Raw genomic sequence first — 19,224 nt, 5'->3', positions numbered from 1 at the left:
GGACCACCCCCGCAACATCCTTTTGGACGCTGCTGGCTGGGGGAGGGGAGTGGGAACAGGCCCTGAGCCTCTTCTGTGACCCAGCTGGAGGCTGGCGGACAGCCCTGCTTTCCTCAGCTTGGAATCTCCCAGAGCAAGCCCTGCACCCACCCCGCAGCCCTCAGTGGGTGTGATGGAGGTGGGGCGGTCAGCCCAAGGGCAGCGGGGCTCCCTGACCTGCATTCCAGTAAGGGAGGCTTCCCAAATGAGCCAGGAGCAGTAAGATTCAGGTTTGAACCTGAGCTCTGCCACCTGAAAGCAAGGGACCATCACCTCCCGACACCTCAGCTTTAGCGTCTAGAAAAATAAAATAACATGTGCTTCAGTGGGGAGCCATGAGGACGAATCCAACCATGCCTGGCCCAAGACCCATGGGCACACAGTAGTGTGGCATTGGCACAAAACACCAGTCTTGGTCCCTGTGTCCCCAGAGTGCTCCGGTTCAAGGCAAAGGGTCAAGAGAAGGAGTCATGGAGACAGTTCTGGACACAAGGCCATGTCAGGCCCAGAACAGGTGTCTGGCCCTGTCCCCCAGGTGGCCACCCCGGGACCCAACCCATCTGGCACGTGGCTGACAGAGAATCAGCTTCACATGCTGCTTGGGAACACTCCTCATTTTTGGTCTCCCTCTGTCACCCAGGCTGGAGTGCAATGGCCTGCCCAGTCACAGCACACTGCAGCCTCGACCTCCTGCGCTCAAGAAGCAATCCACCCACCTCCGCCTCCTAAGCAGCTGGGACTTCAGGTAGAATAGAGCTATACCAGGGGAAAAAAAAATACATATATATATATGTGTGTGTGTGTATATATATGTGTATGTGTGTATGCATAGGTATACATATGTGTATATATGCATGTATGTGTACATATATGTGTGTGTATATATGTGTATACATACATAAATAAAACAAAGTAGCTGGGACCACAGGTATGTACTACCACACAAAACTAATTTTTAGGCTGGGTGCAGTGGCTCACACCTGTAATCCCTGCACTTCGGGAACATCTGAGGCCAGGAGTTCGAGACCAGCCTGGCCAACATGGAGAAACCCTGTCTCTACTAAAAATACAAAAAAAAATTAGCCAGGCGTGGTGGCGCACACCTGTAGTCCCAGCTACTCGGGAGGCTGAGGTGGAAGAATCCCTTGAACTGGGGAGGCAGAGCTTGCACCAAGCCGAGATTGTGCCACTGCACTCCAGCCTAGGCTACAGAGCGAGACTCCGTCTCAAAAAAAAAAATTCTGAAATTGCGCAGTGACAACACGCTGGGAGGCGTGTGGGCAGGGTTAAGAGGCGGCCACCTAGGGGAGAGAGGTGTCTACGGGTGTCCTGTTGGCATCTCAGGTAGGCCAAGGCCTCCATGGTGCCCCCAAGCACTATTTGGGGCAGCTGCCCTTTCTCCCTGCCCTGGGCTGCCAGGTCAGATCTCAGGAGATGGAGCACTCAATGCGCGCCCCATCTAGGTGGGCTCTGGAGAAAGCCCCCTGAACTGAGGACACCCAAACCTCATAAATCACTGTGGAGATTATTGAGTCAAAGGCCTGGGGGGCACTCAGTAGGGGGCTCCCTCTAAAGGCTGGTCCCCAAGCTCCACCTTCAGGGGCTGACAGTCCTGGCCTGCAGGCGACAGTCCCTTCTGTTGCGGGGTGTGCGAAGGGCTACCCCAGGAATAGAAGGCCAAGACAAAGAAAGAGCTTGGCTTTTCTGAAAAAGACACAGGGCACCCCCTTCATTGGGAGCTATTACATGCAAATGTCTCCGGCATCCATGCTAATCAGCTGCCACTGCCGGGGCTTTGTGCACTACAAAAGAGACAGCAGATGTGAGCTGGGGTTCCACAGCCCCAGAAAGCGCAGGAGCTTAGCGGATAATTATGAAAAGCACGGGGTTGTTTGGGGGGGTCACAGTGCAAAGCCACAAAACCGGCCTGCACCAGTCCCCTTGCTCCACACGCTGTCTGCTGGGCCAGCTCACCCAGTCTTTCTTCTCCCGTGGGCCAAGACTTTGAAGCTGTGATTTATGGAGCCCCAGGAAGCACTCCTAGGTGTTGGCTATGCAAGGCCTTGGTTAGTGCTCAAACCACCCTCCAGGTTGACCTTAGTCCTATTTTTAAGAGGGGAAACCAAGGAACAGAGCGATGACAGGCTCCAGGTGGCTCAGCTGGGGACCCAGACGCTGGTCCAAAGACAGCCAAACTCCATCCCAGTCTCCGCAGAGTCCAGTCGGGAGGTACTGGGGGCCAGGCTCAGGGGACCAGGTTCTACCTATGCTGTGGGCCTGGGCAATGCCAGGCCAGGCTAGTTGACCCCTGAGCCTCACCACTACAAGGAGGCAATGGAGCCTGCTGCCTGGCGCTAAAAGGGTCCGTCACATTGTGACACTTGGCAGGAGCTGGGCCACAGCTCTCTACGGGGACTAGGCCAGCAGGAGAAGCCCTTTGCAGAGAGGACACCCACAGTGGCCTGGAAGGTAGGGTTGAATGAGGCGTGTCATGGAGCAGCAAGAAAACCCCAGGTTGCTGAGGGGGATCGTCTCCCAGAGCGACTGGGACCCTCCACACCCTGGCTTTCATTGTCAAGGACAGAGAGCTCAGTGCAGCAAGCTGGGCTGCTGCCTGCCTTCAGGCGGGTCAAAGGGCCTCACCCAGAGGAGGGGGTGCAGGCGGGCGCTCCAGAGAGGCTGGGGCAGAGGCAGCCTCCAGTGGAGGAAATTGCAGTTGGGTCACGGAGAAGCTGCCCTGGGCTGAGGCCCACTTGAAGTCCCTGCCTAGCGCACATCTTGAAAGAGTCTGAGTCAGAGCACGCTGGCACATGCCTGTAATCCCAGTGCTTTGGGAGGCCGAGGCAGAGAGATGACTTGGGACCACAAGTTTGAGACCAGACTGGGTGACAAAGCGAGACCCCGTTTCTACAAAAAGTAAAAGATTAAAAAAAATAAAGAATAAGGAAAGGTTTTGACCATCAGCCAGAGAAACAGGATGTCCTGGGCCACAAAGCTGCAGGAAGGGCCTCTGCCAGGCCCCAGGGCGTCCAGGAGCCCTTCTGGCCCCACCGAGGCTCAGAGAACAGTATGTTTGGGTTAGGAGGCCACCTTCCGCCCCAGGACCTGCAGGCTGCTTCACCAGATGTGATTCCAGATGTGGCACAGCCGAGGGGGCAGACACTACCGACGCCACAAAGAAATCAGACACAAGGCAGGAACCGGGGCAGACGGGAGACTGGCTTTGGTGAGCTCTGGAAGAGGTCACCATGGCCAACACGGTGATACAGGACAAGGACCAGGAGCAGGGGTGAGCCTTGGACAGGCACTTCCTCCATGGCCTTGCGCTGCCCTGTGGAGGAGTCAGAGACTGGGAAAAGTGGCAGGAGGGGCTGCAGGGCTGATGGCCAAGTGAAAGGCTCAGGGCCAAACCGGGGTTCACATCCCAACTCTGCCACCAAAATTTTAGTGCCTCAGTTTCCTCTTATAAAAATTAGGGAGTGAGCTGGGCATGGTGGCGCCCCCCTGGAGTCCCAGCTCCTCGGGACACTGAGGCAGGAGGATCATTTGAAGCCAGGAGTTTGAGACCAGCCTGGGCAAAATATTGTGACCCCATATATATATTTTTTTCTTTTTCTTTCTTTTTTTTTTTTTTTTGAGATGGAATCTCATTCTATCACCCAGGCTGGAGTGCAGTGGAGCGATCTTGGCTCACTGCAACCTCCGCCGCCCGGGTTTAAGTGATTCTCCTACCTCAGACTCCCGAGTAGCTGGGATTACAGGTGCCTGCCACTGCACCTGGCTAAATTTTTTTTTTTTTTTTTTTTTTTTTTTTTGAGACCGAGTCTCGCTTTGTCGCCCAGGCTGGAGTGCAGTGGCCGGATCTCAGCTCACTGCAAGCTCCGCCTCCCGGGTTTACGCCATTCTCCTGCCTCAGCCTCCGAGTAGCTGGGACTACAGGCGCCCACCACCTTGCCCGGCTAGTTTTTTGTATTTTTAGTAGAGACGGGGTTTCACCATATTAGCCAGGATGGTCTCGATCTCCTGACCTCGTGATCCACCCGTCTCGGCCTCCCAAAGTGCTGGGATTACAGGCTTGAGCCACCGCGCCCGGCCATTTTTTTGTATTTTTTTAGTAGAGATGGGGTTTCACCATCTTGGCCAGGCTGGTCTTGAACTCCCAACCTTGTGATCCACCTGCCTCGGCCTCCCAAAGTGCTGGAATTACAGGTGTGAGCCATCGCGCCTGGCCCTCATCTCTTAAAAAAAAAAAAAAAAAAAAAAAGATTTAAAAAAAAGATAAAAGATAAAAATGAGGGAGTGGGCGGGGCATGGTGACTCATGTCTGTAATCCCAGCACTTTAGGTGGTCGAGGTGGGAGGACTGTGTGAGCCCAGGAGTTGGAGAGCATCCTAGGCAACATAGTGAGACCCCATCTCTACAAGAAATACCAAAATTAGGCCGGGCACAGTGGCTCACGCCTGTAATCCCAGCTACAGGCTGGGAGGCTGAGGTGGGCGGATCACCTGAGGTCAGGAATTCGAAATCAGACCAACCAACATGGAAAAACCCCATCTCTACTAAAAATACAAAATTAGCCGGGCGTCGTGGTGCATGCCTGTAATCCCAGCTACTGGGGAGGCTGAGGCAGGAGAATCACTTGAACCCGGGAGGCGGAGGTGGTGGTGAGCCGAGATGGCACCATTGCACTCCAGCCTGGGCAACAAGAGTGAAACTCCATCTCAAAAAAAATAAAAAAAAAATAAAAAAAATTAGCCAGGTGTGGGGGCACCTGCAGTCCCAGATACTCAGGAGGCTGAGGTAGGAGGATCAACTGAGCCTGGGAGGTTGTGGTTGCAGTGAGCTGTGTTCACACCACTGCACTCCAGCCTGGGCAACACAGCAAGACCCTGTCTGAAAAAAAAAAAAGAAAGAAAGAAAGAAAGGAAAGAAAGGAAGGAAGGAAAGAAAGAGAGAGAGACAGAGAAAAATAAATAAATAAATAAATAAATAAATAAATAAATAAATAAATAAATAAATGAGGGAGTGAGCTGTAGCTGCTGCGGCTCCCTGTGGGGGGCTGTCCTGATAGCAAAACCAGTCAGTGAACATGAAGCTCCTGGAACCAGCCCTGCCTGGCTTGTCACTCGTGCTCAGCAAACGTTAGCTATGGTAGTGCCTGGCAGCACCAATAAGCAGGACTTGGAGTGTGTGAGGGGGACTGAGAACCGAGCATCCCATCACCCCCTATCTAGGGGCTCCAGGGCTCAGAGGCAGAGCCAGGCTCCTTCGGAGGGTCCCTCAAGGTCACAGGATGGAAATCTGGAAGCTCCAGCCTATCTTCGCCTTCCTGTCCTGTTCAAGGAAGAATGTGGCAAATTCTCTGGAATGTCCCTCCTCAGTCTGCACGAGGTCCCCCAGTCTTTGATTATTTATTCAAATGCCCCCAGCCCAGGATGGGTAACAAGAGCATCCCGCTTTCATGAGAGCACTGATTGGCCAGGGGCAGTCCTCGCCAGAGAAGCACCCATGCCCACACCGCCAGGCAGGTTTTCTATACGTAAAACCACGATGCTTGCACATGTGTAACACATCCGGCAAAATGAACCCCCGGCTCCGAGAACACAATTATCGGGAGAAAGACCTGCCAACGACTTAAAGAAAAACAGCTCAGACCCGCGCCTGCCAAGGCTAATGAATAGCTTTAAAGAGACAGACAAAAAGGAAGAATAAAAGGGGGTTCTCCTGGCAGGGGTCGGGGGGCACAGAGACCCCCAAACAAGTCTGGACCTGTTTACAAGAATGCCCCACCTGGCAGCAGGGGACAAACGATGAGAGGAACAGACAGGGAAAGAGGGGCTGTCCCACTGAACAAAACCTACCCAGAGGGGAACAAGTTCCATGTCTGGCTTTGGGTGGTGGTGACGTGAGTGTCCATAATTGTCAGAAGCCTCAAACAGAACAACTAAGGCCTGGGCGTCTGTGTACTGACTAAACAATGATTAAAATAAATAAGCGGCCGGGCGTGGTGGCTCACGTCTGTAATCCCAGCACTTTGGGAGGCCGAGGCGGGTGGATCATCTGAGGTCAGGAGTTTGAGACCAGCCTGGCCAACATGGTGAAACCCCATCTCTACTAAAAATCCAAATATTAGGCGGGCGTGGTGGCGCGTGTCTGTGATCCCAGCTACTTGGGAGGCTCAGGCAGGAGAATCACTTGAACCTGGGAGGCGGAGGTTGCAGTGAGCCAAGATCACGCTACTGCACTCCAGCCTGGGGGACAGAGCAAGACTCTGTCTCAAAAAAATAATAATAATAAAAATAAAACAATAAAATAAAGAAGTGATGCAGAGAATCTATACCAGAGGAGACACAGGAGGGGCCCAGAATCTCCAGACCCAACTCCTTCAGTCCTGGGTTAGGCCTGTTCTCCATTTCCTTCATGTAACTGTTTTTCAGGGAACAAAAGGCAGGTACAGGGTGAGGGGGGCAATTACGGACTCCAGATTCCTCAACCAAAAGTCACAGCGGTGTAGTGTCAAAGCGGCAGGTTAGGCTGGGCACAGTGACTCAGGCCTGTAATCCTAGATCTTTGGGAGGCCAAAGAGGGGAGGATTGCTTATGTCCAGGAGTTTGAGACCAGCCTGGACAACATACTGAGACCCCATCTCTACATTTTTTTTTTTTGGATGGAGTTTTGCTCTTGTTGCCCAGGCTGGAGTGCAATGGCATGATCTCGGGTCACCACAACCTCCATCTCCTGGGTTCAAGAGATTCTCCTGCCTCAGCCTCCCGAGTAGCTGGGATTATAGGCACATGCCACCATACCCAGCTAATTTTTGTATTTTTAGTAGAGGCGGGGGTTTCACCATGTTGGCCAGGCTGGTCTTGAACTCCTGACCTCAAGGGATTCACCTGCCTCAGCCTCCCAAAGTGCTGGGATTATAGGTGTGAGCCACCACACTCAGCCAATTTTTTTAAAAAATTAGCCAGCCGTGGTGGCGCATACTTGTAGCCCCAGCTACTCGGGAGGCTAAGGCAGGAGGATTGCTTAAGCCCAGGATTTAAAGGCTAACAGTGAGCTATGATCACATCAGTGCACTCCAGCCTGGGGAACACAGCAAGACCCTGTCTCTTAAACCAGACAAAAAAGTGGCAGGGCAGGCACCGTGGATTTTCTGGGCAGATCTGGAGGCTGCTGAGAGTCCACCCTGCACGACTCTTGAGACTGAATTGTGAAGCTCCCCAAGCAGGTCACTAGAGTGAGATCAGGAAGCAGATCCGCAAGGTGCCGGAGAAGGCCCCTGGGACAGATAAACCACACGGGGGAAAGGGACTCCTCCTCAATCACTGGGACGAGGGGGTCTCGGGCAGGAGCCCCAAGGCTAGTCTGTGTCCTATCTACCCCAACAGCTGGCCGCCCTGGGATACATCTTCTCTTCCAGGCCACATAGCAGGCTTAGGAGACCAAGGATTCACCTATGTTGGGTATGGGCCAATCCTCAAAAGCCCCCTCCATTTAACGGGAGAAAACTGAAGGAAGAACCAGTTTTTGGACAAGGTCGCAAGGTCACGCCAAGGTAAGGCTCCCATGTATGCTAATCAGGACCGCCTGCAGCCTCTAACCCAGAGAGTGCTGGGCAGCCAGGGACCGCACTCCAGCCAGGAAAGGCAGAGAGCAGCAGGGCTGACCAGAGACCCTGCAGGCCCCTGGGTCCTCCACCTTTGCAGCTCACCTCTCTCTGACCAGGCCAACCTCTCCCCTACCTCTCCTTAGCTGCCATTCTCTTCAATTTTTCCCTGGGCCACTTCCCCAGCAGAGGCGATGGGGTTCTCTGTCTGCCTTCTCTCTGCTCCCCAAGACTGAGGTCGGGCATGGTGGCTCATGTCTGTAATCCCAGCACTTTGGGAGGCCAAGACAGGTGTATCCACTTGAGGTCAGGAGTTCGAGGCTAGCCTGGCTAACATGGTGAAACCCCGTCTCTACTAAAAACACAAAAATTAGCCGGGCATGGTGTCACACGCCTGTAGTCCCAGCAACTCGGGAGGCTGAGGCACGAGAATCGCTTGAACCCAGGAGGCGGAGGTTGCAGTGAGCAGAAATTGGTCCACTAGGCTGGCCGCGGTGGCTCATGCTTGTGATCCCAGCGCTTTGGGAGGCCGAGGAGGGTGGATCACAAGGTCAGGAGATCGAGACCATCCTGGCTAACATAGGGAAACCCTGTCTCTATTAAAAATACAAAAAAATTAACTGGGCGTGGTGGCAGGCAACTGTAGTCCCAGCTATTCGGGAGGCTGAGGCAAGAGAATGGCGTGAACCCTGGAGGCGGAGTTTGCAGTGAGCCGAGATTGCACCACCACACTCCAGCCTGGACGACAGAGCGAGACTCCATCTCAAAAAAAAGGAAAAAAAAAAAAAAGACTGAGAGTGCGCTGGAGACTGGGGTGCTGTGTCTGACTTGGGCACATACAGTCCAGGCAGATGTCTACTCTGGCTTTTCACAGGGGAAGCCACTCACCGAATCCTCCCACCAATAAGGAAGCTGGGGTTCAGGGACACTGAGGCATTTGCCCATGATTGCCCTGCCAGGAAAGCACAGCGGGCTGGAGCACGGCTGGAGCCCAGCCTCCATCACAGGCGTCCCTTGCCTCCCCATCCCCCTCACTGCGTGCCCTTGGCCATGCCAGGCCCACAAGTTCATTCCCAGAGCAGGTCTTCCCTCCTGCAGTGCCAGACGCTATTTTAAGCACTTTACTTCTATCAGCTCAGCACTCACAGCAACCCTCTGAGGTAGACTGTCAAGATCCACAACTGACAGCCAAGGAAACTGAGGCACAAAGTGGTCATCGGGATGCTAACGAGTGGGTCAGGACTTGCCAGCTGGCCCCTGCTAGTGCTCTTACCACAAGCACCACCCTGCCCTCAGCCTCCCTCTAAGCAGAGCCCCTCCTCCAGCATCCTGGAGTCCCTCCGCTCACTTTAAGTGATTGCTGATTTAGTGCTCCTCATGCAATGTCCCCAGGCCCGCAAATGTGGGACCTTGTGTTTATCTTGGGTGTCACCACATTCCTGGGCTCCTAAAACAGTAACTGGTGCACAGCAGATGCTCGGTGAATTTCTGCTGACCATTTAAAGCTGGCTGGATGGGAGCTACCACGCTATGGAGACCAGCGAGTCCACTTTCGCTACATGTTTCTGGCTGAATGACTGAAAGGGTGGGTCTCAGTGGGCTGGGAAAGGTCGCCGTCCCCCCTGCTCTCTCTGCAGCTCCACTGTCACCTCACCTAAGACCTGCCATCTGGCTGGCCCCTCCCCCACCCCAGCCCTCCAGGAGGCTGCTCTCTGAGGTCACCTGTGACCTCCTGATCAGAAATCCAGTGACCGCCCCTTGGCTCCCACTCTGACCCCTCACAGCATCTGACCTTGCTGACCTCTCCTTCCTGCCCTTTCAAAGCTTCTCACCTGTCCCCAGAGAGGTGTCCCGGCCCTGCACAGAAAGTCCCCCAATCCCTTACCAGCCGGGGCAGTCTTCACTCCCTAATATGGTGCTGTCCTCCAGGGACTGGTATCCTTTCTCAGTCACAGATCCCTCTGAGAAGCTGACCGCAACCAGGGAAGGTTCTGCGCAGAAAAATGTGCAGAGAATCCACAGCTACACCATGGTCAGTTTATAGAGCGCTTACTTGGGGCCAGGCACTCAGGGCAAAGCTTTTCTTTTTTTTCTTCTTTTTTTTTTTTGAGACGGATTCTCACTCAGTCGCCCAGGCTGGAATGCAGTGGCCGGATCTCAGCTCACTGCAAGCTCCGCCTCCCGGGTTCACGCCATTCTCCCGCCTCAGCCTCCTGAGTAGCTGGGACTACAGGCGCCCGCCACCTCGCCCGGCTAATTTTTTGTGTTTTTAGTAGAGACGGGGTTTCACGGTGTTAGCCAGGATGGTCTCGATCTCCTGACCTCGTGATCCACCCGCCTCGGCCTCCCAAAGTGCTGGGATTACAGGCGTGAGCCACCGCGCCCGGCCCTTTTTCTTCCTTTTTATATATCATAAGTCATCAAGCAAGCAGCATTTTTTTTTAGAGACAAGGCCTTGCTCTGTTTCCGGGGATGGAGTGCAGTGGTGCGATTATGGCTCACTGTAGCCTCAAGCTTCTGGGCTCAAGCAATCCTCCTGCCTCAGTCTCTGGAGTAGCTGGGACTACAGGCATGTGCCACCATGCTGGCTAAAGTTTCTTAAATTATTTTTTAAGAGATACAGTTTCACTGTGTTGCCCCGGCTGGTGGTAAATTCCTGGACTCAAACCACCCTCCTGCCTCGGCCTCCCAAAGTCTGGGATTACAGGCATGAGCCTCTGTGCCCAACTGGGGTGAAGCATTTTACATGTGTTTCCTCCCCTCCACGGAAACCTCCAGGGAGGTGCCACTGTCACCCCCTTTCAGGGAGGGAAAGTGAAGCTCAGAGGCTCATCCAAGGTCACAGCCACCGATTCTTGTCCTTTTACCCCTTTGCAAAACTGTGTCCAATTGTGAAGGGCTCATGGGACCTCCCCCAGGGGCCACCCACAGACCAGATTAAGAATCTGAGCTCTGGAGCTGCAGGTACCATGACTCACAGCTGTAATCCCAGCTTTCTGGGGGCCAAGGTAGGAGAATCGCTTGAGCCCAGGAATTTCACATCAGCCTGAGCAACATAGTGACACCCTGTCTCTACAAAAAAAAAAAAAAAAAAAAAAAAATTAGCCAGGCACGGTGATGCGCGCCTGTGGTCCCAGCCTGTAGAGAGGCTGAGAGTGGGAGAATCCCTTGAGGCTGGGTGTTCAAGGCTGCAGTGAGCTATGATCGTGTGACTGCACTCCAGCCTGGATGACACAGCAAGACCCTGTCTCAAAAGAAGAAGAAGAAAAAAGTGCTAGCTCTGAGCTGACGGAACTGATGGAAGCCCCTCCCAGCCTCAACTCACCACCTCGAGCAGCCAGGTGTGCCCTCCATCCTGCCCCTGCTTACGTGGCTGCCTCCCCGGATGTCTCTGCAAACTCACCACCTCCCAGGTTCTCCGGCAGACCTTAGAAGCAGAGCAGGTTTCCGCAGAAAGGAGACACAGCTGCCACAGATCTTCCTGAGCCTCTCCACCTGCTAAATCCAACTGGCTCTGAGGTGTGTGAGGCCTGGCATCTCAAAGTCATCAGCAAGTTCACACCACACTCCAGCTTCTGTTGAAAGGCCTTGCCCTCCCATCTCATCCAGACCCCCCACACAGAGGGCCAGCGCGTGGTGACCAGGAGCTGCTCACAGCACTGGCCACTTTCCATTAAGATTTCACCTGAGGCCGGGCGCGGTGGCTCAAGCCTGTAATCCCAGCACTTTGGGAGGCCGAGATGGGCGGATCACAAGGTCAGGAGATCGAGACCATCCTGGCTAACACGGTGAAACCCCGTCTCTACTAAGAAATACAAAAAATAGCCGGGCGAGGTGGCAGCGCCTGTAGTCCCAGCTACTCGGGAGGCTGAGGCCGGAGAATGGCGTGAACCCGGGAGGCGGAGCTTGCAGTGAGCTGAGATCCGGCCACTGCACTCCAGCCTGGGCTACAGAGCGAGACTCCGTCTCAAAAAAAAAAAAAAAAAAAAAAGATTTCACCTGAGGCTGGGCGCAGTGGCTCATGCTGGTAATCCCAGGTCTTTGGGAGGCCAAGGCGGGCGGATCACTTAAGTTCAAGACCAGACTGGCCAAAAGGGTGAGACCCCCGTGTCTACTAAAAATACAAAAATTATCTGGGTGTGGTTGCACGCACTTGTAATCCTAGCTACTCGGGAGTCTGAGGCAGGAGAATGGTTTGAACCTGGGGGGCTAGAGGTTGCAGTGAGATGAGACTGAGCCACTGCACTCCAGCCTGGGTGACAGGGTGGGAATCCATCTCCAAAAAAAAACCAAAAAAATCCTCGATTTAGACCCAGCCCTGTTTCTACTTATAGCCCCTACACTCCTCACAGGGGACCCTGTGCTCCAAGCCAGGTGGCTGTCTCCAGCCCTGGCCCACTCGAGCACCTCTCCATAACCTCTCCAGAAACGTCCTTCCCAACATTCTGGCCAGGTCCAGATCCTACCCACTGTGGCCAAGGTGACTCCCTGTATGTTCTCCCTTTGTCCATGGAAACTGGAACCCTAAATTCAGCTGAGCACATGGCCGCTCAGACGGAAAACTACATTTCCCAGGATCCCTTGCAACTGGCAGTGGTCATGTGACTACCTTCTAGCCAACAAAATGAAAGCAGAACCACCTTGCATCAGCTACCGGGAACCTTTCTTAAACACCTGGATGTGACCTTTGCACCCTTTCTCCTTTGTCCCTTCCTGTGTCCTGCTGTCTGGAAGCCACGGTGTAATGGCAGGACTCCAGCAGCTATGCTGAAACATGAGGACAAGACCTCACCTTAAGAATGGTGGAGGATGGCCCGGGGCAGTGGCCTGTAATCCTAGCACTTTGGGAAGCCGAGGTGGGTGGACTGCCTGAGGTCAGGAGTTTGAGAACAGCCTGGCCAACATGGCGATACCCCGTCTCTACTAAAAATACAAAAATTAGCCAGGCGTGGTGGCACATGCCTGTAGTCCCAGCTACCTGGGTGGCGGAGGCAGGAGAATCGCTTGAACTCGGGAGGCAGAGGTTGCAGTGAGCCGAGATCGTGCCACTGCACTGCAGCCTGGGTGACAGAGCGAGACACCACCTTAAAAAAAAAAAAAAAAAAAAAGTGGAGGACCTGGATCTGGGAACTTCCAAGAGCCCAGGAGACTCTGGCACCTGCCAATCTTCACACTTTAGCATGAGACCACAGAAAATAAAATGTCATCGTGTTTAAGCCTTTGCTACTTTGGGTCTTTGTGGTGAACAGATAAACGGAATCCTGATCACCTTTCCAGTCACTGACCCACTTATATATGCAGTTCAGGTGGGCATCCAGTCGCCCTGAATGCCAAAGCCATCTCTGCTGCCTGCCAACCACATCACTTTGGCCAGTCAAGTTCTTTCATTTCTGTTTTTCCACTAGTAAAATGGGGTTGGCGTCTCTGACCTCGCAGAACTCTTTTTGTTATAAGTGGTAACATACAGTAAGCGCCACAACTGGCACAAGGGGCTCACACAGTTCAGAAGTGTGCTCTATTCGGCCTGAGCGAGTGGGACCCTTTGCACCCCAAACAAAGGATGTTCTGGTTTCTCTTTTGGTTGGGGCCAAGCTCCCCACAGACCCCAACTCCTGCCTGCCTCATTCATTTAACCCAGGGGGCTACAAGCTTTCCCTGCCTTGGGCCAGTGAGTAAATATTTCAGGTTTTGCAGAACACTGTGGTCTCAATTGAATATCGTTGTTTGTGGATTGGGTTTTAGTTTTTTTTCCCCAAATCAATCTCTCAAAAAACGTAAACGCCTTTCTTAGCTTTGTATAAAAATAGGCCACACCGGGCACAGTGGTTCGTGACTATAATCCCAGCTACTTCTGAGGCTCAGGCAGGAGGAGGATGGTTTGAGGTCAGGGGTTCAGGGCCAGCCTGGGAAACACAGCAAGACCCTGTCTTAATTTAGCCAATTAAGGCAATTGCTTAAATTAGCCAAGGGTGGTGGCATGTGCTTGTAGTCCCAGCTACTTGGGAGGCTGAGGCCAGAGGATCACTTGAGCCCAGGAGTCAGAGGCTGCAGTGAGCTACTAAAATACAAAAAATTAGCCGGGCATGGCAGCATGCGCCTGTAATCCCAGCTAATCGGGAGGCTGAGACAGGAGAATCGCTTGAACCTGGGAGGCAGAGGTTGCAGTGAGCCGAGATCGTGCCACTGCATTCCAGCCTGGGCGACAGAGCAAGACTCCATCTCAAAATAAATAAATAAATAAATAAATAAATAAATAAATAAATAAATAAATACAGGCTGGGAGTGGTGGCTCGCACCTGTAATCCCATCCCAGCATTTGGGGGGGCTGAGGCAGGCAGATTACTTGAGGTCAGGAGTTTGAGGCCAGCCTGGCCAAGATGGTGAAACCCCATCTCTACTAAAAATACAAAAATTAGCCAGGCATGGTGGCACAGGCTTGTAATCCCAGCTACTCAGGAGGCTGAGGCATGAGAATCGTTTGGACCTGGGAGGTGGAGGTTACAGTGAGCCAAGACCATGCCATTGCACTCCAGCCTGGGCAACACAGTGAGACTCTGTCTCAATAATAAAATACAAACACAGATTAAAAATGGGCCGCAGGCTCAATTTGGCCTATAGGCCTAATTTACACCACTGCCCTTTCCCTAGCTGCCCCCAAGGTCAAGCATTTTGAGTCAGCACAAGTTTATGTACAGTCTGGTACATGGTAAATGCTCAATAAATGACAATATCCATTAGCAACATGCAGGCACCACTGAAACACAAATGCCTTTCTGGGGTTACTAACTTTCTCTGTCCCCCAGCTGCCAGGGGGATCCCAGGAGTGTAACCAAAGGAAGTCACAAGGGTCCCCGGTTCAGTGACAGCAGGCCATTCTTCACCTTCTTTGGACAAAGGGTTTTTCTCTGAACTTTCCACCCCCTGGCAGCCCCCCACAAACTGAAGTTGACCCCTGACAGAGCCCAGGCTGCTGTGTAAGCTTCTTAGCCAAGGGGATGGGAGAGTCCTGAGAACCGGCCACACTGACTCGTGCTGACCAAGAAAGAAAACTAACACAGTCATTTCCAGAAAGAGCGCCACGGGGCTGGGGAAGCGAGAGTTTGTTCTGTTCTCTTTCCCGGCACCCCTCCCTGAGAAACTGCCTCCTTTCCAAGGGAGGGCAGCCTATGCCCAGGAACTCCAGAGGCCATGCCAAAGCTTCCTGAAGCCCAGGAAGAACACGCCAAAGGGCCTCCCCCTCTGCCCAGGGAAAATGGCCTGGTGTTGGTAGCTGCCATTTGGCCAATCTCATGGACGTAGGCCAGGGTGACTTCAGATGGCAAGAAGGGCTGGGTAGGGTAACTGTTCACTACAGAGTGACTGATACAGACCCTTCTGCAGCTGTCATCCTTCCCCTGGAGGGTGCAGACATCAAGGAACGGGGCTGGAAGTCCTCCTCATCACATGCCTCTCCTGGACCTCCTATGTTAGGTACAGGAGTCCCTCCCATGGCCGGTGAGCCAAGACAGTGGGGCAGCCCTGGAGCATACGGGGCTCCTTCTAGAAAAGCTAGCTCATTCCCATGCCACACCAATGAACACTGCTGTCAGTAACATGGACACAAATGTTTATTGGCTAGGCACAGTGGCTCACGTCTGTAATCCTAGCACTTTGGGAGGCCAAGGCAGGAGGACTGCTTGAGCCCAGGAGTTCAAGACCAGCTTGGGCAAAATAGTGAGACCCCCATCGCTAGAAGAAACTTAAAAATCAACCATGCGTGAGGCTGGTGGCAGTGGCTCACGCCTGTAATCCCAGAACTTTGGGAGGCCGAGGTGGGCGGATCACCTGAGGTCAGGAGTTCGAGACCAGCCTGACCAACATGGAGAAACCCTGTCTCTACTAAAAATACAAAAAAAATTAACTGTGCATGGTGGTGCATGCCTCTAATTCCTATAATCCCAGGACTTTGGGAGGCCAAGGCAGGCGAATCACTCGAATCTGGGAGGTGGAGGTTGCAGTGAGCCAAGATCGCGCCACTGCACCCCAGCCTGGGCAACAAGAGCAAAATTCCATCTCAAAAAAAAAGAAAAAAGAAAAAGAAAAAAGAAAAAAGACAGACATCCAAGTTGTAACCCCTGGAATCTGTGAAGGTGACCTTATTAGGAAATAGGGTCTTTGCAGATAAGGATCTTGAGATGAGATCATCCTAGATATAAGTGGGCCCTAAATCCAATCCCCAACGTCCTTATAAAAAAAGAACAGCTGGGGCCGGGCGCAGTGGCTCACGCCTGTAATCCCAGCACTCTGGGAGGCCAAGGTGGGCGGATCACGAGGTCAGGAGATCAAGACCATCCTGGCTAACATGGTGAAATGCCCTCTCTACTAAAAATACAAAGAATTAGCCGGGCGTGGTGGCGGGCGCCTGTAGTCCCAGCTACTCAGGAGGCTGAGGCAGGAGAATGACGTGAACCCAGGAGATGGAGCTTGCAGTGAGCCGAGATCGCGCCACTGCATTCCAGCCTGGGCAACAGAGCCAGACTCCGTCTCAAAAAAAGAAAAAAAAAAAAGAAAAGAAAAGAACAGCTGAGGTGGGAGGATCACTTGAGCCTAGGAGTTCGAGACCAGCCTATAACAGAGTGAGACTCCATCTCACTTAAAAAGAAAAAGGGCCGGGCACGGTGGCTCACGCCTGTAATCCCAGCACTTTGAGAGGCCGAGGTGGGTGGATCATGAGGTCAGGAGATCGAGACCATCCTGGCTAACACGGTGAAACCCCGTTTCTACTAAAAATACAAAAAATTAGCTGGGCGTGGTGGCGGGCACCCGTGGTCCCAGCTACTTGGGAGGCTGAGGCAGGAGAATGATGTGAACCCGGGAGGCAGAGCTTGCAGTGAGCCAAGGTGGCACCACTGCACTCCAGCCTGGGTGACAGAGTAAGATTCCGTCTCAAAAAAAAAAAAAAAAAAAAAAAAGGAAAGAAGAGGACACAAGACACAGGAGTGAAGATACAGGCAGAGACTGGAGTTTTTCTGAAGGAAATCAAGCAACAGTTGGAGCCACTGGAATCTGGAAGACGCAAGGATTTTCCCGTAGAACCTCCCCAGGGAGTGTGGCCCTGCCAGTACCGTGATTTCAGACTTCTGGCCATGAACTGAGAGAGACTCCATTCCTGTTGTCTTAAACCATAAATTTGTCATAATTTGTTATGGCAGCCATGGGAAATTAATACACCCAGCACTGATCACCTCCAACTCCAGAACCCATGCTTTTTTTTTTTTTTTTTTTTTTTTGAGACAGGATCTCGCTCTGTCACCCAGGCTGACATGCAATGGTGCGATCTCAGTTCACTGTAACCTCTGCTTCCCTGGTTCAAGTGATCCTCCCACCTCAGCCTCTGGAGTAGCTGGGACCACAGGCGCAGGCACCAGCACATCTGGCCAATTTTTGTATTTTTAGTAGAGATGAGGTTTTGCCATGTTGGCCAAGCTGGTCTCAATCTCTTGACCTCAAGTGATTCGCCTGCCTCAACCTCTCAAAGTGCTGGGATTATAGGTGTGAGCCACCATGCCTGGCCAAGAACCCATGCTTTTTATCTCCATGCCAATGTTACTTAAGGATAAAGAGGGGCAGCGCGGTGGCTGACGCCTGTAATTCCAGGACTATGGGAGGCCAAGGAGGGAGGATCATTTGAGCCCAGGAGTTTGATACCGGCCTGGCCAACACAGTGAAAACCCTTTCTCTACAAAAAATACAAAAGATTAGCTGGTTGTGGCACACGCCTATGGTCCCAGCTATTGGGGAGGCTGAGGTATGAGGATCACTTGAGCCCTGGAGGTCAAGGCTGCAGTGAGCTGAGACTGTACCACAGCACTCCAGTCTTAGCAATGGAGTGAGGCCCTGTCTCAAAAAAAAAAAAAAAAAAAAAAAAAAAAGAAAGAAAGAAAGAAAGAAAGAAAGAAAAGGAAAAAGTGGGAAAAAAAATTCTTTCAGACCCCTAAAGATATATCATCTGGGACTGAGGATCTCTGAGGAATGTGGACTTTCTCCTTTTTATGAATGTTTCCGGTCAGGTGGGGTGGCTCACACCTGTAATCCCAGCATTCTGGGAGGCAGGAAGATCACTTGAGCTCAGAAGTTGGAGAGCAGCCTGGGCAACACAGTGACATAGCGAAACCTTGTCTCTAATAACAAAAAATGTTTCAGTTACCAATTACCTCTCAAAGAGAAGTGCTGTCTTAATAACAAATAATACTTTCAAGAGTATCAACAAAACAAAAACACAAACACAAACACTAAATGTTACTCCAAGAGTAAGATGATAAGAACATCTCGCTATGTTGCCAATACATCTATAAAACCAAAATTGTTCCTAAAAAAAATTTTTTTTTTGAGACGGAGTCTTGCTCTGTCTCCCAGGCTGGAGTGCAATGGCATGATCTCAGCTCATTGCAACCTCCGCCTCCCAGGTTCAAGTGATTCTCCTGCCTCTGCCTCCCAAGTAGCTGGAACTACACGCCACCATGCCTGGCTAAGTTTTGTATTTTTAGTAGAGACGGGGTTTCACCATGTTGGCCAAGCTGGTCTCGAACTCCTGACCTCAAGTGATCCTCCCACCGTAGCTTCCCAAAGTGCTGAGCCACCGCGCCTGGTCCTAAAAACATTTTTCAAAGGTTTATTTAAAAATGATAGCCAACTCTCCCGGAACTCCTTTGAGGCTAAGCCCCGGGACCCTAGTTTTAGAAACGCTGCACCACTTTGTTCTGTTCAGGACAGAGTTGGCCACCAATGCTTGCCCAGTGAATAGGTTTTGCTTATGATCTGGGGTTCTGCTGAGCTGAGTGTCTGCCTAGAACTCTGAAATACCCTCCTTCCCCTCTTCTCATCTGGGCCAAGAAGACCCAGGCTCTGCCCCAGCAAAAAGGGACGGCACCCTCGGGTGGCAGACACAACTCCTTTAGTCCACGTTTTCAAAGTCGAGGTGCAGGGAAAACCCAGTGTGAACGGACTGCTCCTCGGGCTTTCCTTTAATCGGGCTGTTCCCAAAGTGGCAAAAAATTCACACGGGACCCAAGCCAGCTAGAGGCCTCCTGAGGGGTTCCCCGGGGCATCAGTGCAAGAAGCCCCGAGAGACAAAGCCAAATGACACAGAGTAGCAAAATGTGAACGAGGAATCAAAGAAAACAGATAAGAAAAGGAGTAACAAGAAGAATGAACTACAAAGACTGGGAGCGGGGGTGGGGGGTGCTGGCAAACACATTTGTGATTTTCTTTCCCCCATAGTGAAATGTCAGTTTTGAAAGCAGCTTCGGAAAATGTAACCAGCTTCTCACATCCCCCAAAAGAAGACGGGAGGAGGCTGTTACCCCTTGCTTCGAAGCCCGGCATCAGGAAGGGGCCCGTCCCGTCCACGTTTCCACGAGGAGCTCATCCTGCGTCTCCCACCGTCCTCGCATAGGCCCTCTCCTCAGGTCCCTAAGTTTCCCACTCAGGGGTCCTGAACACCACGCCTCGCACAGCGGTGGAACTCGGTCCTCCCGGGCGCCACAGACCAGCGAACACTTTCCGACCGTCCTGAGCTATCCAGGGGGTCCCCAGAG

General features: G+C 52.5%; 1 protein-coding gene across 2 annotated transcripts in view; it reads right to left on the bottom strand.

The window, feature by feature from the left end:
• The window catches only part of LOC105473883 (coactivator associated arginine methyltransferase 1), a 53,118-nt gene that overhangs the window by 33,122 nt on the left and 772 nt on the right, over nucleotides 1-19,224 (bottom strand). The window lies entirely within an intron of this gene.

The sequence above is a fragment of the Macaca nemestrina genome, chromosome 20 (genome assembly GCF_043159975.1).
Source record: "Macaca nemestrina isolate mMacNem1 chromosome 20, mMacNem.hap1, whole genome shotgun sequence".
Classification (NCBI taxonomy): domain Eukaryota; kingdom Metazoa; phylum Chordata; class Mammalia; order Primates; family Cercopithecidae; genus Macaca; species Macaca nemestrina.
Note: the sequence above shows the minus strand (reverse complement) of the source record. Positions and strands in the feature narration are given on the sequence as shown.